Source organism: Pan troglodytes, chromosome 2 (genome assembly GCF_028858775.2).
Source record: "Pan troglodytes isolate AG18354 chromosome 2, NHGRI_mPanTro3-v2.0_pri, whole genome shotgun sequence".
NCBI lineage: Eukaryota > Metazoa > Chordata > Mammalia > Primates > Hominidae > Pan > Pan troglodytes.
In genome coordinates, this window is record NC_086015.1 from 153,585,156 (window position 1) to 153,601,078 (window position 15,923).

Below are 15,923 nucleotides of genomic sequence, written 5' to 3' on the forward strand. Positions count from 1 at the left end.
GAAACTGATGAGCTCAATTGATTATTAAAAGAACTTTTGTTCTTGTTTGAGGTAGAGAAAGTAGAATACAACAAAACAGAAACAATGTTATTTCACCTAAATCAGAGGTGAGAAATCTATTTTACTGTGAGCCAATTATGAAAATTTAAAGATGCTCACTGGTTATATTTTTAAATTATTTAAAACAAAAATATTTCTACTGAATGAAAGAATTTCAATGTGAAAATAGGCACTTCCTGTTATAGGCACTAAACTGTTAAAATGTGAGCAGATGTGAGAAGCAGCAGCACAGAGATGGTTTTCTGAGCTTTGATCAAAGCTTAGAAGTGGCAGATTGCTCTTCATCAACCAGGATCATTTATTCTTGGCACCAAGTCTTGGCACTTAGATTACAGAGGATCAGAGGACCACATGGTCCTTGTTCCTTAGGGAGGCCTTTCTTCAAAGGTTGACTTTCTTTGCCATCCTCTCTCTGCAAGGGGTCTCTCTGGCCTCTCTAACTTAGTGGATTTTTCCTTCCCCCCTCCCTCCACTTTTGTGAGTCAGGTGTTAGAGTTAATACTTAGCAAAGAAAATATATACACATATTAAAGTTGATCATTAGCAGCCTCATATAAATAACACCCTGGGGAAAACGCCTAAATCTATGAATAGTTGCTTATAAACTATGATTCACAGGGTCTCAAGGGGTTATGTAGCAATTTGGGAGACTGGTTGGATGGGGCATGTTTTGACTATTCCATCACCTACAGGTCTTGAGTGTTCCTGAAGTCTTCTCATGGTACTAGGCCATATGTGACACATAAGCATTCAAGTTGTGTCTACAGGACATCAAAATAGCTATCTAATTGGACTAAATAAATTATCTTTAAAGCCTATCTTTCTAGGATAGGAAAACTGATTATTTTATATCATGTAAAAGTTAAAACAAGAAGATATTTAAATATGTATTTTAATTCCCTACCTGATTGCATTAGAGATGAATATACATTATCATCATATGATTCAAATGATTACTGCTCTGAATCCGTGAGGAGATTCACTACTTCGGATAGGAAGGAACTGATATTTTTTGAGCATCTGCCAGATACTTTATAAACGTAAGTTCATTTAATGGCTTAGCACATGAGGTGGATATCACATGGCCCCATTTTACGATGAGGAAATTAAGATTCAGAGGGGTTGGGTCACTTTCTGAGGTCACATAAATAGCATATGATTGAGCTGGCATTTGACTTGGGGTCTGTGTGTCTACAAATCCAGTGCTTTGTCTTCACACCACACCACTGCTGGAGGCCTACAGAATTATAAGGAACCCAAATGAGACAGGGAAATGCACACAACCTTACTCTATAACTGCACCTAAACCATGCCAGGCTATTGAGTGTTGACTGCTAGTCCCCCCATAGCTCCAGGAAAGGGAATGACTCATCTGTTTAGAAACTCCCATACAACAATCCTTACTAGAACTTACCACTAAACCAAAATCTTGAGTTTGTAAATACAACAAGCAGTTGTCATCACCCTGAGACAAAACAAATTTCCTTACTTTTGGTGATTATTAGGTCCTTAAATATATTTTATGTAGTTAAATAATTTAATTTATTTTTGTTTGCCTTAACCAAAGTTATACAAGCTCATGGTTTAAATAAGCTTTAAATAAGGTTTGATATGAAAAATAATGGTCCCTTGTACCTCCTCTCAATGTATTTCTCTCCACTCCAAAGGCGGCCACATTCAATGTTTTCAGCAATTTTGTTTTGTTCGTTTGATTAATTTGTTGGTTGGTAGTTTTGATGTTTACTTCCACAACTTTTTAATGCTATATTTGCTTATGTTACTAATTTGATTTTTCAAGTGTAGGCATTTTCCATGACTTCTCACTGTGAAATACAAGGGCACAGCTTTCTTTCACCACCCTCTCCCGCCCCATCCCACACATCCACCCTTCCCATCTTTTCATCTACTATCTTTACATCAAAATTTTGATTAGATTAATACTTAGTATTTATGTTAGTTATAGTGAAGCTCTGTAGTATATATAATTCTTCTTTTTGTTTTGGCCAAAACTTTTGCTTCCCTGGAGTTGGTTTTTGTTGGTTTTAGCAAATATTCTCTGTGTATATCACTAATTTAACCCCAAACTCTCCATCAAATGCTTAACATTTTTTCTTTCTTTTCTTTCTCTCTTTCTTCCTCTTTCCTTCCTTCCTTCTTTCTCTTTCCATTTTTCTTTATTTTTCTTTCTCTCCTTCTTTCTTTTGAGATGGGGGTCTTGCTATGATGCCCAGGCTAGAGTGCAGTGGCTATTCAAAAGCATGATCATAGCGTACTGCAGCCTAGAACTTCCAGGCTCAAGCCACTCTCCTCCCTCAGCCTCTCAATTAACTGGGATTACAGGCATGTGTTACCATGCCCTTTTTCTTAAAATATTCAGATGCATCAGGAATTCTTTTATTTTTACCTTCCTGAAAAATATCTCCCCTTACACCTTATAACATGCATTACCTGGACAGATGGCCCTGGACACCAGGTGCACGCTTGCTACCTGGGACGTCCCTTGCTTACGTCCTGGGAACTCCCTTTGCCTGTCTCTTGTATTCATTGCCTTCCTTTATATTGGCTTCATATCCTCATTTTGGTGGAGCACATCCTTGAGTAGCTTCTGAGAATGAAAACATGAGAGGTAAAATATTTTGAGACCTTACATGACTAAAATTCAACTTATTTTCTATGTTTTCACATTCCTAAATTTCTAACCTTTAATTATTTTCTATATTCTCTAAATCTCATACAATTTGTTACAATCTCTTAAACTGGTGGGACTGAGACTGACCATAGTATTCCAGTAATAGTCTGAAGAATGTAATACAAGAATTATTAATACTTTGTGATTCTGAATTTGGTCTTCTAAATTCCTCCCTGACACAGTTGCATACTGCAGTTACAGTGCATTTGTCTTTTCTCCCCACATGTGTTCCTATTTAGGATCAACACCTCTCAATTTTTCCAAGGTCATTTTGAATTCCATTCTTATGTTCTGAAGTGCTAATAACCCTGTCTCTTAACATCAGCCATACTGAGCTTCATAAATATCATAAAAATTACTGATAAAGTACACAATATATAATACTTCTAGACCCTCGAACCTGCTGCCATTACTTCTAATGGCCAATTTAAAATGATTCCAAACCACTACATAATGAGAAAGCTTGACACATATGACCAAATTATTTCTTCATAAAGAAAAGAATGTTTTGTGGTTGAGTATCAAGATGTCTGAGTTCTGGGGGATTTATCCTATTGTTTTTGCAAGGGTGTTCAGCTTCTACCTTTCAAAGGCAATCTCTTTCCTTATTTAAAAAATTAGGCAGCATATATAGCTCTTTTTCCATACCACAAGCATTCATCCTGTTAATACTAAACAGGTTTATAATTACAGAGACAGCAAGGCATAGTGAAAGAGTACTTACTTCAAGAGTAAGAAGACTAATGCTAGTAATGCTTTCCTATGATCCAATATTTGTTGGAGCTATTATCCATCAAATATGTTTGATGGATTTATTAATCCATCAAATAGGTGCTCAAATGGAACACCTATTATGTGCCAGGTACTGTACTGGAACTACAGAATGAAAAAGATAGACATGGTGTCAGTCCTTGTTTAAGGGACAACAGATACTGGGCAAGTAATAACAAGTTGAGCATTATAACTTAACCTCCATGAGACTCAGTTTCCTGTGTAAAATAAGGAAAAGAATAACAGCACCCCATATGTTCAAATGAGGTCATATTGTAGAAAAAACTTTATAAGCTCTCTTTTTCCAGATGAACTACAGGCATCTTCTACTAGCTTTTGATTTTCCAGAGCCACAGAGCATATCTTACTTATCTTTGTAATCTCAGCAAGTGGTGCAGTGCTTGTCAAGTTAGCAGGACTCAACACGTGTCTGCTGAGCAAGCAACAACTCCAGAAGAAGACAAATCCATATTTTTACACAATTAAAAGCCTTTTCATTTTCTTACCAAGATTATCCACCCATTCATGAATTTATGAACATTATTAGTAGAAAACCATAAAGTAAGACTACAGTAAAATGTTTCCAGTTAGCATGTATTCATCATCAAAGTGTATATGTTGGAATAACTTAAATATTACAGCATTTAAATTTTCATCTATTCAATTTAACATAACAAGTAATTTGTACCTAAAATAACTTCTGAGGGCAGAGTGTACTTTTGCAAAGTTTGACAAAATTATTTGTGGCTTAAAAAGCATCTACATAAGATACTCAAAACAAGTGATTTACTTTAAATTTCAAAATCAGATGTAAAAAAAAATTGAATTAACTCCTAGCAAAATTTTCCTCTACAGAAAAATTTTCTAATAATGCTAAAACACAGTGAAATAAAAAGTGTATGAAAATGCCAACCGACTTGTTTCCCAACAAGTCTACAAGATTGATGGACTTTAATCCTTTGGAACATTAAAATGTATATAGCAGACAGTTTTACCATGGAAGGTAATTGTTTTAGTTTTTTTTTTTTTTTTTTTTTTTGCCTTTTAGAGGGCTTAAAGGATAAACTGTGCTTTCTGTTTCTCATGGAACTGCAGAACAGAAGGACTGAAAGTGAGGCCTAGGAATTGTCTAGTTCAGCCTCCTTATTTTTCAGAGGAGGAAGAACAGAGGCCCAGAGAGCTGAGGTGATCTGCCAGTTGCAGAGCTGGGGCTAGAACTAGAGTGTCCTCTTCTCTAGGAGAGGAATTAGCAGCAGCCAACCTCAAACAGCAACCTGGTATCCTGGGAATTTGCTTGTATGCTGTGTGGACATAATCTGACCCGGCAGAGTCAAATTCCAAGACAGTTCCACATACGTTCCAGATAAAAATGCATCTTCATTTGAAGTGAAATAGAATGACAGACCAACATCCCCCCCAACCCCAATTTAGCAATAGAAACATAAAATTATCTAATATTTTTAAATCTCTACTCCTTAATATAACAGAAAGACCATCAGAGAGCATCATCTAACCACGTCGGCAGTTCCCAACACACCAGCTTACAAGTGCACCTCAAAGCCTATATTGGTCCATTGCTTCTTTCACTTGGCAAGCAGCTACTTTCTGCTCACTTCATTCCCCTGTGAAGAACCTCACACCTGTAATCCCAGCATTTTGGGTGGCCAAGGCAGGAGGATTGCTTGAACCCAGGAGTTTGAGACCAACCTGGACAACAAAGTGAGGAACTGCATCTCTACAAGAGCTTTAAAAAAAATAATTAGCCGGCCCTGCTGGCGCATGCCTGTAGCCCCTCACTATCAGGGGCCCTTATCCTCACATTCACCCACATCAGGTTCAACCTCTTTCTCCTGGCCCCTCCCTCCACCAATATGAGGTTTCAAAACAAAACAAAAAACCAGAATGTAGTTCCTCTTCACAAATTTGGGAACATCTGATCTGGTGGTTCCTAAATTATAAAATGGAGTAATGGAGAGAACATATACCTGGGTATCACTCAGATCCAGGTCAATTATGGCTCTGATTTACAAACTCTTGAGGAAGCCCTCAATCTCTTGAAGGTTCGATTTCTTTATCTCTAAATTAGAGATAATAATGTTTATCCTACAGAGCTGTTGTAGAGATTAAATAAAGTCACATTTAAAATGTATTTACCACACTGCCTGGCTCATGCTAGATACTCATTCCTTTCCATCTTTCAATGAAATTATATTTCCTAGCTTCTGAATTATTGTTCTTTATTTATTAGGCTGGTACAAAACCTAGCTTAATTGAAACTGACACATCTTATCAAATATCTGATGTTCTTAAGTAGGTTTTATTCTAATATGTGAGCTATATGAAACATTAGTGACAAGATTGACCACTTTATTGTTTATACAATATTACTCAGAAAATATATGTATTTGGAAAATATTATTTTGATCAGAAATATTACCAATTTATCTTCTCAGTTTATGTAATTCATAATAATTCTGGGATTAATTGCCTCCAAATTGGATATCTTTTCAAGAAAACTGGTTGTCATCCATTGTTACATGTAGCCTGAATATTGATCAATAACTAATAAAATCATACTGTTTGACACATTTAAATTAAATTAGTGAGTTCATGGTTCAGAATGAATATTTGGTTATATTCTTTAGAAAACAATATTCTCTACTTATGAGCAGTATTTTGCCCTTTATGATAAAATCTCATGCTTCTTATCTAAACTAGAAAACATCAACCTTTTAATCCATGGTTCTGTGTGTTTCCTGGGACCAATGTGGTTAAACACTTAGAGCCAACTCACTTAGTCTCCCTAAATTTTAGTGTCCCAAGCTAGGTGAATAAAATAATTTTGCATTTATAATAATACCTTTCTTTTACAAAGTTCACAATGCATTGAACTACTCTATTATTAATTCTGAAGCATTCCTATAGACTTAGGAGAGGGTATCTATTAAACCCAGCTTCCAAACAGGAGTCACAGCCATGGGCTGAGTGATTTGCTCAAGGTCACACAGACATAGGGTTATAAAGATCAAATGATATCATGCATGCCAAGAGTTTGACAACCATACAGTGCTATATGTGTGCAGGGTATGACCAGATATATGAATAGATCTGTGATGAGTTTTCATAGTTATTGGCTGCTATTCTCAATACTCTTTTCCTTTGACTTTCTGGCCAAAACCAAAGTAATATATGCCGCCAAAAAATCTCACAGAGCATAGTCAGTAATAACAAGAAGCTGGGACATATACAGAATCCCTTGGAAATATGATGCCATGTAAATGTTATATTAATGGTGACCCTATTATTAAAGTATAAAACAACTTGTTTATTTACTTTTTAAAAAACAATAAAACAAGCTTGAAATTGTGACCAAACTCTAACTTGGGGATCGACTTCCAATACTTTTTAATCTCTTCTGCTGCATCTACTTAATTTCCTACTTGGCTGGAGAATTACTGAGAAATCTTGTAGGAAATTTTAAGTATTTGCTACAGGATACTGGCTATACAGCTATAGAATATCAGCAAAACTTGTATATTATTCTCCCTGATTCTCAGAACTGTTTCAGAGTATAATGAACTGCTTCAGTGGGGTCTGAAGGCTTCTAGTGAAAAGTGGTTTAGGACGTGCCAAATACCATGGTTGCTATGAAAATTATCAACCAACTAGAAACATTAGCTATTTTATGCCAGAAAAACAGTGTTTTAATAATGATTCATTTCTGATCATTAGCTGATTATTCTGAGTTCTCATTATCCCGAAACTATATTAGCACTAAGGAAAAATATGATTGCAAATTTGGCTTCTTTTATGTGATGGTTCTATCTCTCATGTACCAACCATAAATTCTTTGCCTCTGGGACTGCAAATGCTTCAGCATGTAATGGAAAGTTAGTATCACATGGCAAGACATTTGTTCTCATTGCAGAGTGAGGCCAGCTCTGAAATTCAAACCCTAATGAGAGCAAGTATGTAAATGAGAGCAGCCAAACCAAACAGATGAAGAAAACAAAGCCCAATGAGTCTATAAAAGACATTTAAAAAATCTAAGTATTCATTATTAATCAATAGCATTTAGACTCTATGAATTCAAAATAGAGCTTTTCCTAATACTTTGTTACTACAGTGACATATCTATAGACCTACATTTTAAAAACTAAATAAGAAGTTTTTACCCTTACAGTGTCTATATTTTTTAGATTTTTCTATGCAAAGGAAATGTTATTTTAGCCATTATACCAAATATTTAAAATATGTCAATGTGCCTTGAATTAAATACGATTAAGAATAGCTAGTGTCAAAGTAATGCGTACTCTTGATCAAGATTTTAATCTTACACTTTCTAAATACTAAATAAGGTATTTTCTCAAGGACTTCAACATATGATCCAATACATACCTTGCATATTTTCTGAAAATTTTGCAACAAATAAAATGCATCAATAAAAAGGTAAAGAAACTTTTATCTTGTAATTAAAATAGTATCTCTCTTTTATCCCCTTTATAAAAGACATGTTTTGGCCAGGCGCGGTGGCTCACACCTGTGATCCCAGCACTTTGGGAGGTGGAGGTGGGCAGATCACCTGAAGTCGGGAGTTCGAGACCAGCCTGACCAACATGGAGAAACCCCATCTCTACCAGAAGTACAAAAATTAGCCAGGTGTGGTGGTGCATGCCTGTAATCCCAGCTGCTCGGGAGGCTGAGGTAGGAGAATCGCTTGAACCTGGGAGGTGGAGGTTGTGGTGAGCCGAGATCACACCATTGCACTCCAGCCTGGGCAACAAGAGCGAAACTCCATCTCAAAAAAAAAAAAAAAGACATGTTCCAAAAGTATCTGTCATCGCAGGGAATTTCCCACTTTACCAATGTTCCATGTTTTTCAGCATGTTTATTACTTTACTTTCATAAATAATGAATAAAATTGTTGTAGCATGTTGTAAAAATGGAACATTTATTTACATAATATTTACTTAGAATCCAGTATGTGCCAGGCTGTATTATTCACTCTGAGAATATAAGAATGAACAAGACAGATGAAAACCCTCTCCCTCTTGGAATAATCCACTTCAGTATGGGAAGAGAGACAACAAACAAAATAAGTAAATAATGTAGTATATTAGAAGGTTATAAGTGTGCTAGAGAAAAATCAAGCAAAAAGAGGGATGGGAGGTGGAGGCTTGCTGTTTTAAATAGTGTAGTCAGGGAAGTCCTCACTGAAAAGGTGACATTTGGGCCAAGACCTGAAGATAAGGGAATTAGCCATGCAAATAGCTTAGGGAATAAGGAGAAAGTATAGTAAGTGCAAAAGTCCTGAGGCAGGAGGGTACATTGGTAGGCTATAAGAATAGCAAGGAGATCATTGTGGCTGGAGTAGGGTGAGCACAGCACAAATCTTGTAGGTTATTGTTAAGACTTGACTCTTATTCTGAGTATGACAGGAAACAATGAATTTGAGCAAAGTTGTAGGAATCAGAAAAATAGAAATGACTTGGATGTATTCACCTAGTCCTAGCAGGAAACTGAAGGCACAGTTCCAAGGAGATTTTGAGTACAAACTAATGTAAAGAACAATTACAGAAATGTGGGCAGAGTTAAGAGGCCAAACAAGGAATGCTGAGGCATTCAGGGGCTAGTACATTGGGATGCCATCACCACACCTGGATCTGAAGCAGCCCAATGAAAGTTAGAGCCATGGGCGGGTATCTGATAGGGTATGCAGTTGTAGAGGAATGCCATCACCACCAGAATCTCAGGCTAGTTCAAAGGGAGGGGGAAAGAAATACCCCAAGTTCTTTTTTCTACTACCCTCTGACCTCCTGCCAGCAGTTCTCATTGGCTAAACCCAGGGAAGACAAGGGGATCCCTGGTAATGAGGGCCAGAACATCCCATTCCTGGAATGCAAGAGTGCAGAGAAGAGCAGGGAGATGATAGAGAAGAGGAAATCAGGCAATAACCAGCACACTTGAGTGTTACCAAAGCTGAAGCAAAGACATCTTCTGGACCCATTTATATATTGACTGCTGCACGTAAAACCAAGAATCCAAATTTGTTTGGGGAATTTAGATTCATAAAGTCTTGGCACTGAAAATAGTCATCTGTTCAGTCAACTCTTATTTTACAGTTAAAGAAACTGAGGCCCATCGAAATTATGACCTGTTCAGGGACACACAACTAGACACAATGCTGCAGAGACTGTAACAGAACAAAAGTCTCCTGACGTCCCACTCTCTTTCAACTTTGCTTCTAATATTTTAATTATTTTTCTGTCCTTTCTGTCCTTGTAATTCTGTTCTAAAATCCTCTTGTATTTCATAAATTGACTCTTAAAAGTTGCTCTGCATTAGTTTGATTCAACTGAAAAGGCACCAATTATTTCTAATATTATCTTTGAGGGCATTCAAATATATACTATTTCCAAGGGACAATTTATCTTTGGATAGCATTTATGAACTATCATCTATCACAACAGCTAAAACTATAAACTTGGCTGTTGTTAATACACCCTTACAAAGTTATTTTTGGCTTAGTCTGGAGTCTGTGGGCACATTTTTTAAATATATAAAAGTAATATATTTAAATAAAAATGATTTGTGATCATTGCAGAAATTTTGAAAAAAATATATAAAGCAAAAAAAAAAGCCTATTACCTCATCCCTTAGAGATAGCCATTATTAAAGTTCCAACGTATTTCTCCCAAATTCTTTTACTATGCATACATGTAATTTTTAAAAGGCATGATATAATTTTAATTTTTTTTTACTTGGTATTCTAACATATTTAACATTTTAAAAAATTTTCAACAAATGACAAATGTTCATCTTCAAAATGATTTTGACTTTTGAAAACAGAAGTCAACTAGAAGGTCAGGAGTTTGAGACCAGACTAGCCGAAATGGTGAAACCCTGTCTCTACTAAAAATACAAAAAATTAGTCAGGTGTGGTGGCATGTGCCTGTAATCCCAGCTACTCGGGAGGCTGAGGCAAGAGAATCCCTTGAACCCAGAAGGCAGAGGTTGCAGTGAGCTGAGATCGCGCCACTGCACTCCAGCCTGGGAGACAGAGCAAAACTCTGTCACCAAAATAAATAAATAAATAAATAAATAAATAAATAAATAAATAAAATAAGTCAACTAGAAGCAAAGTTCATTAATAAGGTGGGCTATAAAGTTTGGGTAATATTTTTCTACCCATAACAAGGTGCTATTTTAAAGCAATATGATCAGGATTCGTAAGCTTTATAATTAAGTTGTAAAATAATCTAAGTTTTAGGATGATATTTAACAAAAATGCAACACGAGCACATGTGTACCCCTTTTAAAGAATTTACGCAATAACTTTGGCATGCTATCCTTTTTTTTTATTGAGATGGAGTTTCTCTCTTGTTGCCCAGGCTGGAGTGCAATGGCACAATCTTGTCTCACTGCAACCTCTGCCTCCCAAGTTCAAGTGATTCTTCTGCCTCAGCCTGCCATGTACCTGAGATTACAGGTGCCTGCCACCATGCCCAGCTAATTTTTGGTATTTTTAGCAGAGACAGGGTTTCACCATGTTGGCCAGGCTGGTCTCGAACTCCTGACCTCAGGTGATCCGCCTACCTCAGCCTCCCAAAGTGCTGGGATTACAGGCGTGAGCCACCGCATCTGGCCTTCTTTTTTTAGTCTTAAGTTTTTATCATATCTTATAAAATGCCAAATGCCATCAAATAGTAATATATTTCAAAAGTATTGGATAAGATAAGCAAACTTTCTTCTTTTTGCTTGGAATTTATATCACCTATTCACATTTACATTGGAGCCTATGGTATAAAACATCTAGGTGTTTCTTCTCCCATGTTCAACTAGGAAAACAGATTACCTTTGTGTGCTCTAGAGAAAGTAATGGCCTATGGTGGCCTTCCTTTAGATTTTAACTGAGTAGGAACAAATTTAACCTTTGTACATACAGGCCTGAGTTGAGAGAAGATAAAGGGAGATACGAAGAAAGTGCCCAGGCCAGTTGTCCCCACAGGTGCTCAAGAGTGTAACCTTGCTAATAAAGAAATAGCCCATGAAACGGAGTAGAAATCATCTACTGTTCAATTGTACTGGACAAGGAAAACAAAGTAGTTTCTAAATGAAAAGCAATCCACCAATATCAAAATGCATGGCCTTTCCACCTACCTCTTCCAGAAGAGGTTCCCTCCTCTGAGACCCTTTTATGACTACTTGAATTATTTAAAGTGTCCCTAGATTTGCCTATGGATATTTTTTTTTTTTTTTTTTTTTTTTTGAGACGGAGTCTCGCTCTGTCGCCCAGGCTGGAGTGCAGTGGCGCGATCTCGGCTCACTGCAAGCTCCGCCTCCCGGGTTCACGCCATTCTCCTGCCTCAGCCTCCCGAGTAGCTGGGACTACAGGCGCCCGCTACCACGCCCGGCTAATTTTTTGTATTTTTAGTAGAGACGGGGTTTCACCGTGTTAGCCAGGATGGTCTCGATCTCCTGACCTCGTGATCCGCCCGCCTCGGCCTCCCAAAGTGCTGGGATTACAGGCGTGAGCCACCGCGCCCGGCGCCTATGGATATTTTTATCCACTGAAGAAAAGGAGTCTCAGCCCTGAGCATCCCTAAAATTAGCTCTATTTTTGTCACACTTATTTAATAATTACATTTAAACAAAATGACTTCTTTTTCACTGTTGTCCAGAGTTGTTTTTTTTTTTAAGTGGGGCATTTCAAGCTTCTCTTAAATATCAAAATCACTGCCCTTAAATTAAAGTTAAGGTTTCATGGAGAAAAAGATTTCTCTCTTACAAAGATTTAGTCATTTTGCAACAAAGTTATTAAGTCTCTGTAAGAAATGCCATATAGATTGTTAAATATTTCTTCCATTTTGATATCACACAAATAGTACAGCCCTACAAAAAGAAACTTGTCTTTGATCATGTAAGTTATTTTTAAATCTCTCTAAACATAATACACAATATATTATAAACTATTAGAGGTTAAGATTTTTTAAAAAGGTTTCCTTGTAAATGTAAATCAGATCATGTTAGTCCTCTGCTTATAACCTGCCTGTGGCTTCTCAATGCATTTAAAATAAAATATCTGTGCCTTTACGTGGCCAACAATGTCCATATGATCTAGCCCTTGCCTACTACTCAGATGCCCCCTGCTCCCTTCCAACCACATACTGGTTTCCAGCACAAAGCCATTGCCTCATCTGTCTCCCTTCCTCAAATGCTCCCCTGATGAGCTTGTCCTTAGCTCAAAGAACATTTCCTCAGGCCTACCTACAGTACATCTGAGTAAGGTACACTGTCTCCTTTCCCACCTTGCATTATTGTTTCATTTTTTTCTTAACACTTATGAATATTTAAAATTATATTTTTTTGCTTATTTCTTTGGTGGTTGTTTCCCCTACTAAAATATAAGACCTATTTGAACAACGACTTTGCTTTTCTTTTCTGGTTCACAACTGTTTTCCCCAAGTCCAGCAAAGAGGCCAACACAGTAGGTTTCTTACAGAGTCTTGTTCTGTCACCCAGACTGGAGTGCAGTGGTCTGATCTTGGCTCACTGCAATCTCTGCCTCCCAGGTTCAAGTGATTTTCGTGCCTCAGTCCCCCAAGTAGCTGAGATTACAGGCGCCTGCCAACATGCCCAGCTAATTTTTGTATTTTTAGTAGAGACAGGGTTTCACCATGTTGACCAGGGTGGTTTCAAACTCCTGACCTCAAGTGATCTGCCCACCTCGGCCTCCCAAAGTGCTGGGATTACAGGTGTGAGCCACTGTGCCCAGCCAGGTTTCTAAATACATGTTGAATGCATGAAGTAGAGCTTGTATTATTATATTTGGAGCTGTTTGTTCAAGATACAAGCTTGATGTTACTATGATAAATCTTTTTATTCCACAGAAATAAAATATCTCAAATGAAATATTAGTACAAAAATTATTTTGAACACAGTAGTTATTCTTAAAGAAATTCAGGGGTGAATACTTACTATGATTGAATCATCACAATGTAATTTATCTTTCTTGAATATATGCATTTTTGTGGGACGGGCTGATGTTTTTTTTCCTTGAAGGGTAGAGCCATTGTATTGATGAAATACCAATGAAATAAACAAAAATGAAATGTGGATAAGCTAAAAATCTAAAATTAGATTAGTTGTTGAGTAAATATATACAATATGCAAAGAAAAAAGATTAGTATCAAAATCCAGAAACAATGGGGAAGGATAGAAATTCTAAATATCTGAAGATGAAAATATATTTACATCTAGTCAATTTAGTTTAACAATAGGTAAATGCCACAAAATGGGTCTCAAAACAATACTGTTACCATTATTCACTAGGGGGTTGATGGCCAAAATTAAAACAACCCTCTGGGTAACTTTTCACCTTGATTTTGCATTTCCCTATGTCTTTAGTTTGGTCACTTCCTTTTCCTTCAAAGATCCCACATTAAGGATGAGGGAAGGGAGTGAATATTAATCTGCAGAGAAGCAGCTCATTACATGATCATTTTAAGTAACACCCAAATCCTTATGTAAACATGGATCATGTGTTGAGCTTTTAATGAGTATGAATGCTTTCAAGGTAGGATTTCAAGTATTATAAAGTTAAATGCTAAAAGTGTTTTGTTTCCAGTGACTAAAGAGCTTGTTATTTTGCAATTAAAACGTAACTGCGAATGCAAGGTAGTCAAGATTCTATCTGTACCTTTCAAAACTTTGGCTTCTATGAATAAAAGTAGTTCAATCAGCCAGGTGAGAATGACCTTCAGATTATCAGTCTGGAGCATTTAGGCTATCCTTCATGTGTGAATACAGTTTATATAAGTTTCTACACTCACATTTTTTAAAATTTTATAAGCTGATAGTAGTAACATACAGAAGGAATTATAACCTCCAAGTCTAGAAATTTGCAGTCTTTCAATGTTCTTTTGTGAGTGTTAAAGTTTTACAATTTAAAATTACAGGTATGCTACAACTTTAATCAATACTTCAAATTCATATACAAGAAAGACTAGACAGTGATGATTCACTTTGTCAAAGAATGTGCCATTGAATGTCTGTAAATAGCTCATCTATGACAGAATATGGCTTCTCCATAAAATCATGGATATCTAGTAACTGCTTTCTTCTTCTTTTTTCAATTAACAAATGGTATTGCCAATAGTATCACATTGAGTTGCTATCTTTTCTTCTGAAGATGCCAAAGCTGCCACATCTGTGACCTTTTTCCATACTTTTTCAGTGGATTTGGTAGTTTAACACCTCTTTACCACAATGTTATTTCTTTTTAGTGATAGGGGAACTGAGGGAGTAATAGACTTGTCAGCAATCACAAAACGAGATTATAGCAAAACTGGAGCTTACTCTTGATCTGTCCAACTAGGAAATGTAGTTTAAAAAAAACTTCATCCTGACTGGCCACATATAATATTTAAAAAGAAAAATAAAGAAGTAATATAGTCATTAATGGATTTTGTTTGGATTTTCTGTTGCCCTACATTGCAGCATTTAAACTAGCTTGTAAAACCACAGAGCTAATATCTTACATTCTAAGTTAAATTCCATAAAATATAATACAGGTCTTAATAGGACATTATGTGTATTTCAGTTCAAAATGCACCCTTTACTTTTACCAAATTGCTACATTTTGCTTGAACATCAAAGGTCTTTGGAAGTCAAGGAAATCTTCATTAAAAAAAAAAAAAGACAACATTGTTTCATAGTATATTAAACTCAAAAAGAGTATTTAATAGAAGTTTCCTTAAAAACACCTCATTATCAAGTAAGCATTTGTGCATCTCAGTCAAATTATATTTTTCTTTATAATAGTATTTATGGAATTTTATTAGCCTTAGTTCTTTCTCATTACATTTTTTTTTCCTTTTTGGGCAATACCACACAATGGTCTCACTGAAAGGGTTTATTAATATGATATTGTTCCAGAAATGGAACCCTACGAAAATCATAGTAATAAATCAAGTACTACTTATTGAGACAACTGATATTTATTTCTAGCAAATGCTTTGTGGAACCTGAAAACTATTCTCCATTTTGTATTTTTCTATTAGGTTGGTGCAAAAGTAATTGCAGTTTTTGCCATCATGTAAGTGACAAAAACCACAATTACTTTTGCACCAAACTAATAACAATTTGGTAATAAAAAACACAGAAAATAAGCATAAACTATTTCTAAACTCCAGAAAAAATTGTTGACTGGGATATAGGTAGTCCAATTCTTAATACACAACACAGGGAATGTTCAATAAATGTCACTGTCTAACTGATAGTATTAATGCTAAAGGGTTACTTCTCTTTGCCTAGGCCATTGCTTAATTTCTATGGAAAGTATTTTCTTTATCCCATAATGTTTAATGCATCATTATTATTTTAAATATAATATACCTTCATT

At 36.1% G+C, this 15,923-nt stretch overlaps 1 long non-coding RNA gene across 2 annotated transcripts in view; it reads right to left on the reverse strand.

Moving 5' to 3' along the window:
• Nucleotides 1–14,660, reverse strand: part of LOC129143544 (uncharacterized) — a 40,368-nt gene extending 25,708 nt beyond the window's left edge. The window contains exons 1-2 of one of the 2 annotated variants that reach the window (XR_008547141.2): nt 3,474–14,660; nt 2,509–2,665 (exon numbers count right to left, since the gene is read on the reverse strand). This is a non-coding gene — a long non-coding RNA (uncharacterized LOC129143544). Of the gene's footprint in view, nt 1–2,508; nt 3,444–3,473 lie in introns of those variants that run through there. The other variant, XR_010155840.1, reaches the window with a different exon arrangement.
• Between the last annotated feature and the right edge of the window lie 1,263 nt (nt 14,661–15,923).